Source organism: Nicotiana sylvestris, chromosome 7 (genome assembly GCF_000393655.2).
Source record: "Nicotiana sylvestris chromosome 7, ASM39365v2, whole genome shotgun sequence".
NCBI classification, from domain to species: Eukaryota; Viridiplantae; Streptophyta; class Magnoliopsida; order Solanales; family Solanaceae; genus Nicotiana; species Nicotiana sylvestris.
The window spans coordinates 47,019,328-47,030,359 of record NC_091063.1 but is presented as its reverse complement, the minus strand read 5'-3'; the positions used below and the strand labels follow the sequence as shown (position 1 = coordinate 47,030,359).

General features: G+C 39.6%; 1 long non-coding RNA gene across 1 annotated transcript; it reads right to left on the bottom strand.

The window, feature by feature from the left end:
* Nucleotides 1–1,476: 1,476 nt before the first annotated feature.
* LOC138872649 (uncharacterized) lies at nt 1,477–4,101 on the bottom strand. The gene is made up of 2 exons (XR_011401122.1): nt 3,459–4,101; nt 1,477–1,769 (listed from the first exon to the last, which is right to left on the bottom strand). It is a non-coding gene; the product is annotated as an uncharacterized lncRNA (long non-coding RNA).
* Nucleotides 4,102–11,032: the final 6,931 nt, after the last annotated feature.

Sequence of the window (11,032 nt, the reverse complement as noted above, 5' to 3'; positions counted from 1 at the left end):
ATACTGCATATGAGAACCACGGCCACCTAGAGCACCGTGAGAAGTCCGGAGTGCTCAATTAAACGGCCTGGGAGGATGAGCCCTACCAAAAGAATCTCTGCCTCCGGATGAGGCACCACTGACCCTGCCAGAATGACGGGGCCTCTTGTCAGACCCCTGACCACTACCCTGCAATAGAACCATCTTATCTCATCTGGCCACATTGGCTGCATCCTGGAAAGAAATCTCACTCCCGTCTCCTTAGCCATCTGCAATCTAATAGGCTGAGCTAGTCCCTCGATAAACCTCCTCACCCTCTCTCTCTCTCGGTGGGAAGTATAATAAGAGCATGACAGGCCAAGGCATAGAACCCTGTTGGAGGCGCTCAAACTGCCTCCGATAGTCCTCTATCTGAGTGATAGGAAGAAACTTCTCCAGAAATAGCTGGGAGAACTTGTCAAAAGTCAAAGTTGGTGACTCAGCTGGTCTAGCCAAACAATAATCTCTCCACCAAGTCTTAGCGGAACCTGACAGACAAAATATAGCAAAGTCGACTCCATTAGTCTCCACTATCCCCATGTTCCGTAGAACCTCATGACATTTGTCGAAATAGTCCTGGGGATCCTCCAAAAGATGTACTGCCATAAGTAGTGGTGAAAAGCTTGGTGAACCTGTCCAACCTCCACAAAGCATCAGCAGACATAGCTGCTCCATCACCGGTCTGAGCTACAACACCCAGCTGAACTACCCCAGCTGGCTAAGCTGCTGGAGTTTGAAACTGAAGAGCCATCTGCTCTAGAGTATGGGTAGCGGGAGTCTGTGCTCCTCCCCCAGCCTGAGAGATGGCTGGTGCTACAGGAAGTAAGTCTGTCTGGGCAAAACTCTCCATAAGGCCCACTAAACGGACCAGAGCATCCTAGAGTATCGGGGTAGCGATGAACCCCTCTGGGACCTGAGTTGGCCCTGCTGGAACGGTCTGGGTTGGAGCCTCCTCCTCAAACTCTACCTGAGGCTCTGCCACTGGTGCTACTGCTCTGGGCTGAGCCCTGCCCCTACCGCGGCCATTAGCACGGCCTCGACCTCGTCCTCTGCCCCTCGTAAGAGCTGCCACTGAGGGCTCAGGCTGCTGATCAGTGGATGAAGAAGCACATGTTCTCGCCATCTGCGAAAGAACAGAGTAGAAGTTTAATTAGCATTGAGAAATCAAATCGCACAACAGAGAAGAATAGATGTGAAGTCATTCCTAAACTTTGTAGCCGCTGGGAATAAGCACAAACGTCTCCGTACCGATACCGCAGACTCTACTAAGCTTGTCCATGAATTGTGAGATACAAGCAACCTAGAGCACTAATACCAACTTGTCACGACCCGAATTTCCCACCGTCGGGACCATGATGACGCCTAACATTGAACCCGCTAGGCAAGCCAATGTTTTTTATTATTTTACCTTTTTACTTATCTTTTAACAATTTACAAGTTAACATAAGAACAACGGCGGAATAAAAATACGGAAGAACGAAATTTAACAATTTAACTTAATACAAATACGAATCCATAATAAAACTCCACCCAAAACTAGTGTCACAATCTCACGGACTGTCTAAGAATACTACAAATAGTGGTCTGAACAAGGAAAAATACACATCTGTCTCAGAAATAGATAAAAACAGAATGGAAATATGATAGAAGGGGATGCCAAGGCCTGCAAATGCTTGATGGACTACCTCGGGTCTCCACTGGACTGAAGGCAGCAACCTCGAACTACGGACTATAGGGTCCAGTATCAGGATCTGCACAAAAGAGTGCAGAGTGTAGTATCAATACAACCGACCCCATGTACTGGTAAGTATCGAGCCTAACCTCGGTGAAGTAGTGACTAGGCTAGGATGTGACAACCATATAAACTTGTGCAGTTATATCATACAAGAAACAATAATAACAAGAATTTAGCAGAATAAGACGGGAAAAGGGGGGAACATGCTGAGGGGAATATCAGGTTATGACAATAATAAAGTAAAGAGACAAAGTAAATATCAAACTCGAAGAAAAGAAAATGATAACACAGTACCAAATGCACGGCATCACCCTTCGTTCTTTTACTCTCATACTCACCATAGAAATCAACACAAACGGCACATCATCACCCTTCGTGCTTTTACTCTCTCATAATCATGGTGCGACAACACCCTTCGTGCTTTTACTCTCAATAATATGGCACGGCATCACCCTTCGTGCATTAACACTTACAATATCGGCACGGCATCACCCTTCATGCATTAACACTCACTCATAGTATCATGCACGGCATCACCCTTCGTGTTTTGTACTCTTCCTCACCCAAACAAATGCAATAATAACATTCCGGCAAGGGAATCTACAATAGAAACAACAATAGAAACAATATCATCCAAGCAAAGGAATCAGCTATTGTCACACCTCCTTTTTACTACCTCAACTATTGTCACATCTTGGTAAGGAATTCTGTTAACCCGGGAGAAAGTGTTAGGCATTCCCGGGTTCCATGGTTTTAGCACAGTCTCTCAACTATTATTATCGGCCTAGTTATCTGATTTTTAAAACACTTTTAAACCTATGTGCATTTTTAACTTTATAACCGCTTTTAATACTTTTAGGACAATTCAAAGTTATTTAAAACGCATCGCAAGTCACGCTACATGAAATGCACCCACGGTTCATGACATGCTTTATTTAAACTTTGTTGGAAATTAGAAACGGGTCACATGAAATGTACACCCGGGCTTACAACATGTTTATTTTTATTATTATTAAAAATTATGGCAGGGTCACATAAAATGCACACCCGAATTGAGATTTGTGTATCGTGACCATATCACGGGAATCGTACCCATAGCCACAATGAATTATTATTAATCGCGCCAACCGTGCCAACAAAATGGTATGTTGAGAAAGCATTAACATTCTTGTACATTCACATAAACATATCAATTCCCAGTTACTCACTAGTGAATGTTCTTCTCATATAGTAGTTCTTAAGCTCAAATATGAAACAAAAATAAATCAAAACAGTTTGTTGTGATAATTACATTCATTGGATAATTAGTTCAAAGACAGAAGCATGTGTATCACATCTCCAAACATTAACAGAATAGATTTAGCAAACCCTCACACACGTTAATTATTCCAAAATCTAACCCATTTTCCTTATATGCCCAATAGAACATTAAAACATTCAATGAAACAGAATCTCTGGCCATTCAACATTCAATTATTAACAACATTCAATTTTTATGAAATACCAACTCCAACGTTCAATGAAGCAGAGCAATTAAAGATCTACTAATGAACGAAACAAAACATGATACTAATCCATTCATGAGAAAGAAATGTGTTAAGAGAAGGAAATGATTAAGAACAGATTATACATTAACTCAAATAACAAATAAAGTAAAGCAAACAAGGATTGACGGCAACGCATGAATTAGAACAAAATGACGGACCTTTTGCAGCTTTCAATTTAGCAAAGTGACCCCTGCCCATTTACAAAGAAGATCGGACCAATGAAGTTCAATACGAACGGATCTGTTAACCAAGACCACGTCGGAATCTCGAACTCGACGACTCGAAAGGTACACTCAACAGTTAACGCTCTCTACGAGCAAGCAATAGCCAAATTCCTAAATCTCTCATTGTGCTAATTAACAGGGGCGAGATTTAGAAGGCAAAGAAAAGCCGAATGAAGGCTAGATTCAGCAAGTTGGAGCTTAGCAATTCCACGGATCCAAAAAAAATAGCTTGACAGCAATGAAACTTAACAGCAGCAATATGGCCTTAAAATTGCCAAATAAAAACTCATAAACTGATACAAGCTGGAGCTCATCATTTTTCTTTGGTTTTTTGCTTTTCAGAGCTTTTTCTACTCTTTTTTAGATCTGGTGTTGATTTTTTGACTTTCAAACTCGTGTGTGTTTGTGAGTTTTTTTTTAGATGGGAATCAAGGGAGAGGGGGGGCCTCTTCTGTCCAGAAGAAGAGTAGAAGGCTGCTCATTTTTGCGGAGAAGATCGAGCTCAACAGCTGAGGGGTTTACTCTGTATTGCGGCTGCTTCCTTAGGCGTTAGGTCTTTAGCTAGCTGATCCTTCTCTCTTATTTTGTGCATAATATTGTATCTTTTATACTCCCTCCATTTCAATTTACTGAACCCATTTGATTGGGGACGGAGTTTAAGAAAAGAGCGAAGACTTTTGAATTTGTGGTGTAAAATGAGACACATATATTTTGTGTGGCTATAAATTATTACATAAAAGTAAATTGTTTCCAAATAAAAAAAGGAATTATTCTTTTTGGCACGGACAAAAAAAAATAGACTTACAAGAAAGTATCTATCAAGTGAGTCTTGAAGAGAAAGAAATAAATCATGTGGCCCCATCCCCTCTAAAAAACGTGAGTTTTCTTCCAATCTCAAAATGGAATTGTGAAAAGATATTGTTAGGATGGATAAGAAAGGATTTTGAAGGAATATTCTGTGTTTGCTCTTTTCCCTTTTTTTGCATTTGCTTTCAAATAAAAGTATTGTAAATATGTAACTAGCTAAATAAAATAAATCAACAACACTACCACAAAAATATTATAATCATTGAGAGCTACTTAACAAAAACCTAAAGTTCCTAAAACTAGAGGAAACTAAAGGAAACATATTTTTTTTACACTTTCATTTCTTTTCTTTGCTTTTGTTTTAAATGAGTAATAAAAAATACCAATATAATAATAACTGTTATTTCTAGACCAAGTGAAAATATAAGGAAAACGACTAACTAGACTCAGGGAAAAGTCAAAAGTCATTAACTTATTTAGTAAAGCTAGATTAAAAGAAAATATATTTTGGCAATTTTTCCTTTTGCAAATGAAAACAAAGCTTAATCCTAAAATATAAGATTTTTTTTTTAGTTTTCACTTCTACGACAAAAATAAAGTAAAAAAAATTAAAATAGTTAAAATAGCATATTAGACCTAAAATCGACATTTAAGCACTAAAATGTATAAAATTTTGGGGAGGGTCAAAAATCACATGTCTACAGCTATAACCAATCTAGTTTCAGTAGTTACTTCACAAAATAAACCTCAACTTGAGCCAATACTCGACAATGATCAATTACTAAGAATTTATTATAAGTCTTGTTCCACAATGCTAATCATCAATTTAAGCATGAACAATACACAATAAAATCATAACAATCTTAATATAAGACTCACGGGCATGCTTGACACCAACGTATAGATACTCGTCACCTCACTTATACGTCGTACTCGACACTAACACATAGCAAATAAGACACAACACCTATTTCCTCAAACTAAGGTTAGGCCAAACACTTACCTCGGATTACACGCAAACTCAAGCCTCAAATATCGCTTTCCCTTTAGATTCCACTTCCAATTCAATTGTATTTAGCTAATATTAACTTATTAACATTAATTGAAGCTCAAGAAACCAATTCAAATGAAAAATTATAGATTTTCCAACATTCTTCCAAAAAGGTCAAAACCCGACCCCAGGTCTGCTTGGTCAAAACTCGAGGCTCAAACTAAAACTCGTTCACCCATTCACCCACGAGCCCAATATGCAATTAGTTTCGGAATCCGACCACAAATCGAGGTCTAAATCCTCAATTTGTAAAATCCCCAATTCTCCAAAGATCCCTAATTTCTACCTTTAAAGAACAAGATTTAGGCCTAGAAATCTAATGGGTGTTGATGGAAGATGAAAAAAATGGTTTAAGAACACATACCTATGATTTGGTGTTGAAACTTCTCTTCAAAAATCGCCCAAAGTCGGATTTTAGGGAAGGAGATATGAAATTACAAATCCCGACCTAGGTTCTATTTTTAATTCGCTGGACAGACCTTCTTCGCGTTTCGCGAAGCATTGGCTAGAAGAGCCTCCGCATTCGCGAGATATTGTACGCGTTCGTGAAGGCCCATCCCCCTGACCTTCCTGTTCACGAGCCAATTGCTGCGTTCGCGTAGAGTATTTTCCCCCTTCCCCGGGTCCCTGCTAGAATGGCCTTCGCATTCACGATAGCTAGGTCGCATTCGCGAAGGGTAACACCCCCAACTCTCCGACTTCATGACATGTGTCTCGCTTTCGCGTAGAAGGAATTTCCTTCAAGCAATTTTTACTATTCGCATTCGCGAGAGTTCCTTCACGAATGCGAAGAAAGAACCATCTGTGCACCTGCAACAACAACAACAGAAATTTCTAAGTCCAAAACATCCCGAACCCTATCCGAAACTCACCCAAGTCCTCGAGGTTCCAAACCAAACATGCACACAAGTCTAAAAAGATCATATGGACTTACTCATGCGATCAAATCGCCAAAATAACACCTAGAACTATGAGTTTAGCATCAAAATCAAAGAAAAATCTCAATAACTCTTAAAGTTTCAATTTCAAAATAGAGGGTCCGATTCACGTCATATGAATTCCGTTTCTTACCAAATTTTATAGGCACAACTTAAATACCATATTAATCTTGTACCGGGTCCTGGATCCAAAATACGGGTCTGATACCATCAAATTCAAACATCTTTAAATTTCCAAAAACTTTTATATTTTCAGTTAAACAATTTTTAAAAAATAATTTATTTCTCGGGCTAGGGACCTCGGAATTTAATTCCGGGCATATGTCCAAGTCCCATATTTTTCTACGGACCCTCCAAAACAGTCAATTACGGGTCGGATCCGTTTACCCAAAATATTGACCGAAGTCAACTTAAATTCAATTTTAAAGGTAAAACTAGTATTTTTCTCAAATTTTCACATAAAGGCTTTTCGGATATACGCCTGAACTGCGCACGCAAATAGAGATGAGACAAAAGGAGGGTTTTAAGGCCTTGAAACACAAATTTGACTTTTAAATCAAGAGATGACCTTTTGGATCAACACAGCTGCAATGTCCGGGTAGCCAGCTCTGTCACCTGTCGACCATACTCATGCAAAGCAACCGCCGGATCGCCGGCATGATGCTGCATCTGCAATCCCAACTGGTGGAATAAATGTAGATCAATAGCCTGCACAATATGTAAAATATAAATTATAGAACACTATATCACAGTTATAAGTAAGAATACCAAATAACATACCAGTTCCGCGTGCCTCCTGGCGTATGGAACGTACCAACCGCCAGCTTGATGAATGGGATTCCCGACAAAAAGTCGGGTAACGCGGCGGTAACAGGACGTATAGAATTGAATAGTCGTCGTCTGGATCTGTGAAAGTGGGGGCGGAACCAGGTCTTCTTGTCGGTCCCAAGTATGGACCTGCGCCTCTAGCCATGCTACAAATGCGTCGTCCGCCCTGGAACGATCATCCCGCTGATAATGTGTAGCCTCCCATATAGGCCCCCTCGCTATATTCTACGGTCGACCAAACTGGCAAAGTACCCGCTCTGTGGCATGATGCTCCACAATATCGAGGCACATCAGCGGGACGAAAGTGCTCCAAATCAGTCGGCCGGCCGAGCAATAATCGGGCAGGCCACCTATCAAGTTGTCGTGGTATGGCATCCAAATGAACTATCAAATAAGAACATAAAAGTGAGTATGCGCAACACAAGTAAATCTATACCAAGTAAGTTTAGGTACACATTTAACTGTGTGCCCTCCAACATATCACACATATCCCTGCAAATGGGAAGATTATGATGAGCATCATAATCTCGTGCATATCCACGCTGGAGAACCCACCTCCTAGCTAGAGGGAGAAACGGAGGTGGTACATTCGGAGGTAATTGTGGTAGAGGTGGTTGCAGCTGCAGAAACTACTCTCAGGCCCAAACCTAACATACAATGTTGACGTAAAGTTTAAGATAAATTTTGACTAGATAGAATTGGAAGTAATGAACAGAGTATTCGAATATATTGTCACCTGTAGAAGCGGCAGAAAATCACATACGTTGCTTTGGGTGCCCATGCTCGCCCAGCATAGATGCCTATATATGTAAGCGAGAACAACAACACCCCAGCTATACTAGGGTAAATCATCTAGCAGCTGAAGATGATGTAGAAATCGCAAACTCACAAGATTTTCCGAAGTGTTCTGGAACAAGACCCCCCCCCCCCTCTCCGAAAAAAAAGAAGGAGCAGCACTAACCTTGTACATCGGTGAATATGTAGATCATCTGTCTCGCTGGTGATGTCGGGGTGCAATATCTCCAAATGCCGTCTAATAGCTGTCAAACTGGTGCGACTGGACCCTGAATGTACAGTCTCATCCTGTGGCCTGAAACTAGTGAGCTACTGCAGCAAGTCCAAATACTGCACACGCGTCATATATCTCATACCCTGAGGCAGTGCACCGGCCAGTCCATCAACAGGCATCCCATATAAAACCTCCACGTCCTGCAGCGTGATGGTGGCCTCGCCAATGGGCAGGTGGAAAGTGTGCGTCTCTGGTTGCCACCGCTCTATCAAGGCCGTGATCGAAGACCAGTCGAGCTGTAGCCGCCCAATCTCAAAAATCCTATAAAAGCCCGTATCTCGCAGGCGCTGGACTACACGGGGATGGAAATCTCTGCCCCTCATAAAGTCCCACAAGTCTTCCACTCTCCTGGCGCAGAGAGGTTGGGTCAGTAGCTTTCTCTCCCATGCATAGGCGGACATATCATCACCCTGTAACACTAATAGCTCATCGGACACAGGTCTAGAATGCACAGGCGGCACGTCCATGTCGTCTACTGTAAATTAAACAATATTAATTGTATGTTTATTTTATAAATTAAATAATTAATTTTTGTAAATAGTAATTGGATAGAGTATATACCTATTGTCTCCAGGCTCGATATTTGAGGACTTGTAGCACCAAGCTATCCTGAATTTTTATGTGTGTCAATTTTAATATTGTTCTTAATTTTGTAGTTTGTTTTATTAATTAAATAATTAATTTTTTAAAATTGTAATTGGACAGAGTATATACCTATGGGTTTCAGGATCGATATTTTAGGCCCAGTAGCACCAAGCTATCCTGAATTCTTGTATGTGTCAATTTCAATATTTTTCATAATTTTGTGTGTTTGTTTTATAGATTAAATAATTATCTTTTATAAATTGTAATTGGATAGAGTATATACCTATGGGCTCCAGGCTCAATATTTGAGGCGCTGTAGCACCAAACTATCCTGAATTCTTATGTGTGTCAATTTTAATATTTTTCATAATTTTATGTATTTGTTTTATTAATTAAATAATTAGTTTTTGTAAACTATAATTGGACAGAGTATATACCTATGGGTTTCAGGCTCAATATTTGAGGCTCAGTAGCACCAAGCTATCCCGAATTCTTATGTGTGTCAATTTCAATATTTTTCATAATTTTGTGTGTTTGTTTTATAAATTAAATAATTAATTTTTGTAAATTATAATTGGACAGAGTTTGTGTTTGATCTATCAATATAATATATACTTAAACTACATGGATTTTACGCTAAAAGGCTCTATATTTTACTATGCTGAAAGGCTCTACATTTTACTACGCTAAAAGGGCACTAGTCTTTAAGCAAATAAATAATCTAAACTAAATAAAAATAACAAATATATTTTAATAACATAACATTCACAAAATTACATATAAAACAGTAAAAGAAATTTATGAACATTTTTATTAACAAAAAAAAAGATTTCTCAATTTCTAAATATTTTTTTAAAACACTAATATCTTAATCCGGATAAAAATAACTTACTAGTTTAATCGCAAACAAAACAAAAAATAATATGGAAACACATTCAAGATAACTAATATACATTATTATACGAGTTTCGATATACACTAAATCGGAATACCTCGATTTATATTTTTTGAAAAGTCGATAAATTAAATTTTGAGCCCGAAATGAGAAAACCAGAACAATAGAAGGCTTGGGTAGGATGTGGGACCAACAATCTTATCTTTTTGTGTGACGGGTAGGGTCCACTCGGATTTTTTTGTGGGAGGAATATGGGGGGGACCGCAGTTGTCACGACCCGGATTTCCTACCCTCGGGAGTCGTGATGACGCCTACTAGTGTGAGCTAGGCAAGCCAATAATTGAACAAGTAACTTTATTTCCCTTTTTATACTCCTTAACAGTTATAAGGCAATAACGTGCAAACAACGGAAGTTTAAAATAAGCGGAAGAAAAGCAATAAAATATCTGAACATGCAACTAATACAACTGTTTAAGCCTTAACCACCCAAAACTGGTATCATAGTGTCACAGACGATCTAAGATTTACTATATACAAAGTCCGAAGAGATAAACAATACATTGTTTCTGAATTAAGGAAATGAAACAGGGATAAAGGGATAGAGGGAAACGCCAGGGCCCAGCGGACGCCTGCAGGTCTACTTTGGATCTCCGCGTGGACTGAAGGTAGCCACCCAATCTACGATCCAAAAACTGCTTCGAGATCTGCACATAGTGCAGAGTGTAGTATCAGTACAACCGACCCCATGTGCTGGTAAGTTCCTAGCCTAACCTCGGCAAAGTAGTGACGAGGCTAGGACCAGACTACCAAATAAACCTGTGCAATTCAACTATATACATGGGAAAAGAAGAACAATAATAAACAATTTAGTATAGGAGGGGTAGCATGCTGCGGGGGGGATATCAATTCAGAATTTAAGGACAACAGGTAACTGACAGAAACAATATATCTCGGATATCAGCAAAGAATCAGAAATCAATAAGTTCACGACATCACCCTTCGTGCTTTTACTCTCGTCCTCACCAAAGCAATCAAGTAACGAAAATATGCACGGCATCACCCTTCGTGCTTTTACTCTCGTCCTCATCATATAATCAATATAATCGGCACGGAATGGTACATCGTGCGGCATAGTATCACCCTTCGTGCTTTACATTCTTTCCTCACAAATCATACACGGCATCACCCTTCGTGCTTTATCACTCTCTCACAAAACAATACACGGCATCACCCTTCGTGTTTTAACTCTCTCCCTCACCCAAACAACAATCACAAATAATAGGGCGAGGAAATAAATAAAACTACAATAAGAATTCCGGCAAGGGAACAATAATT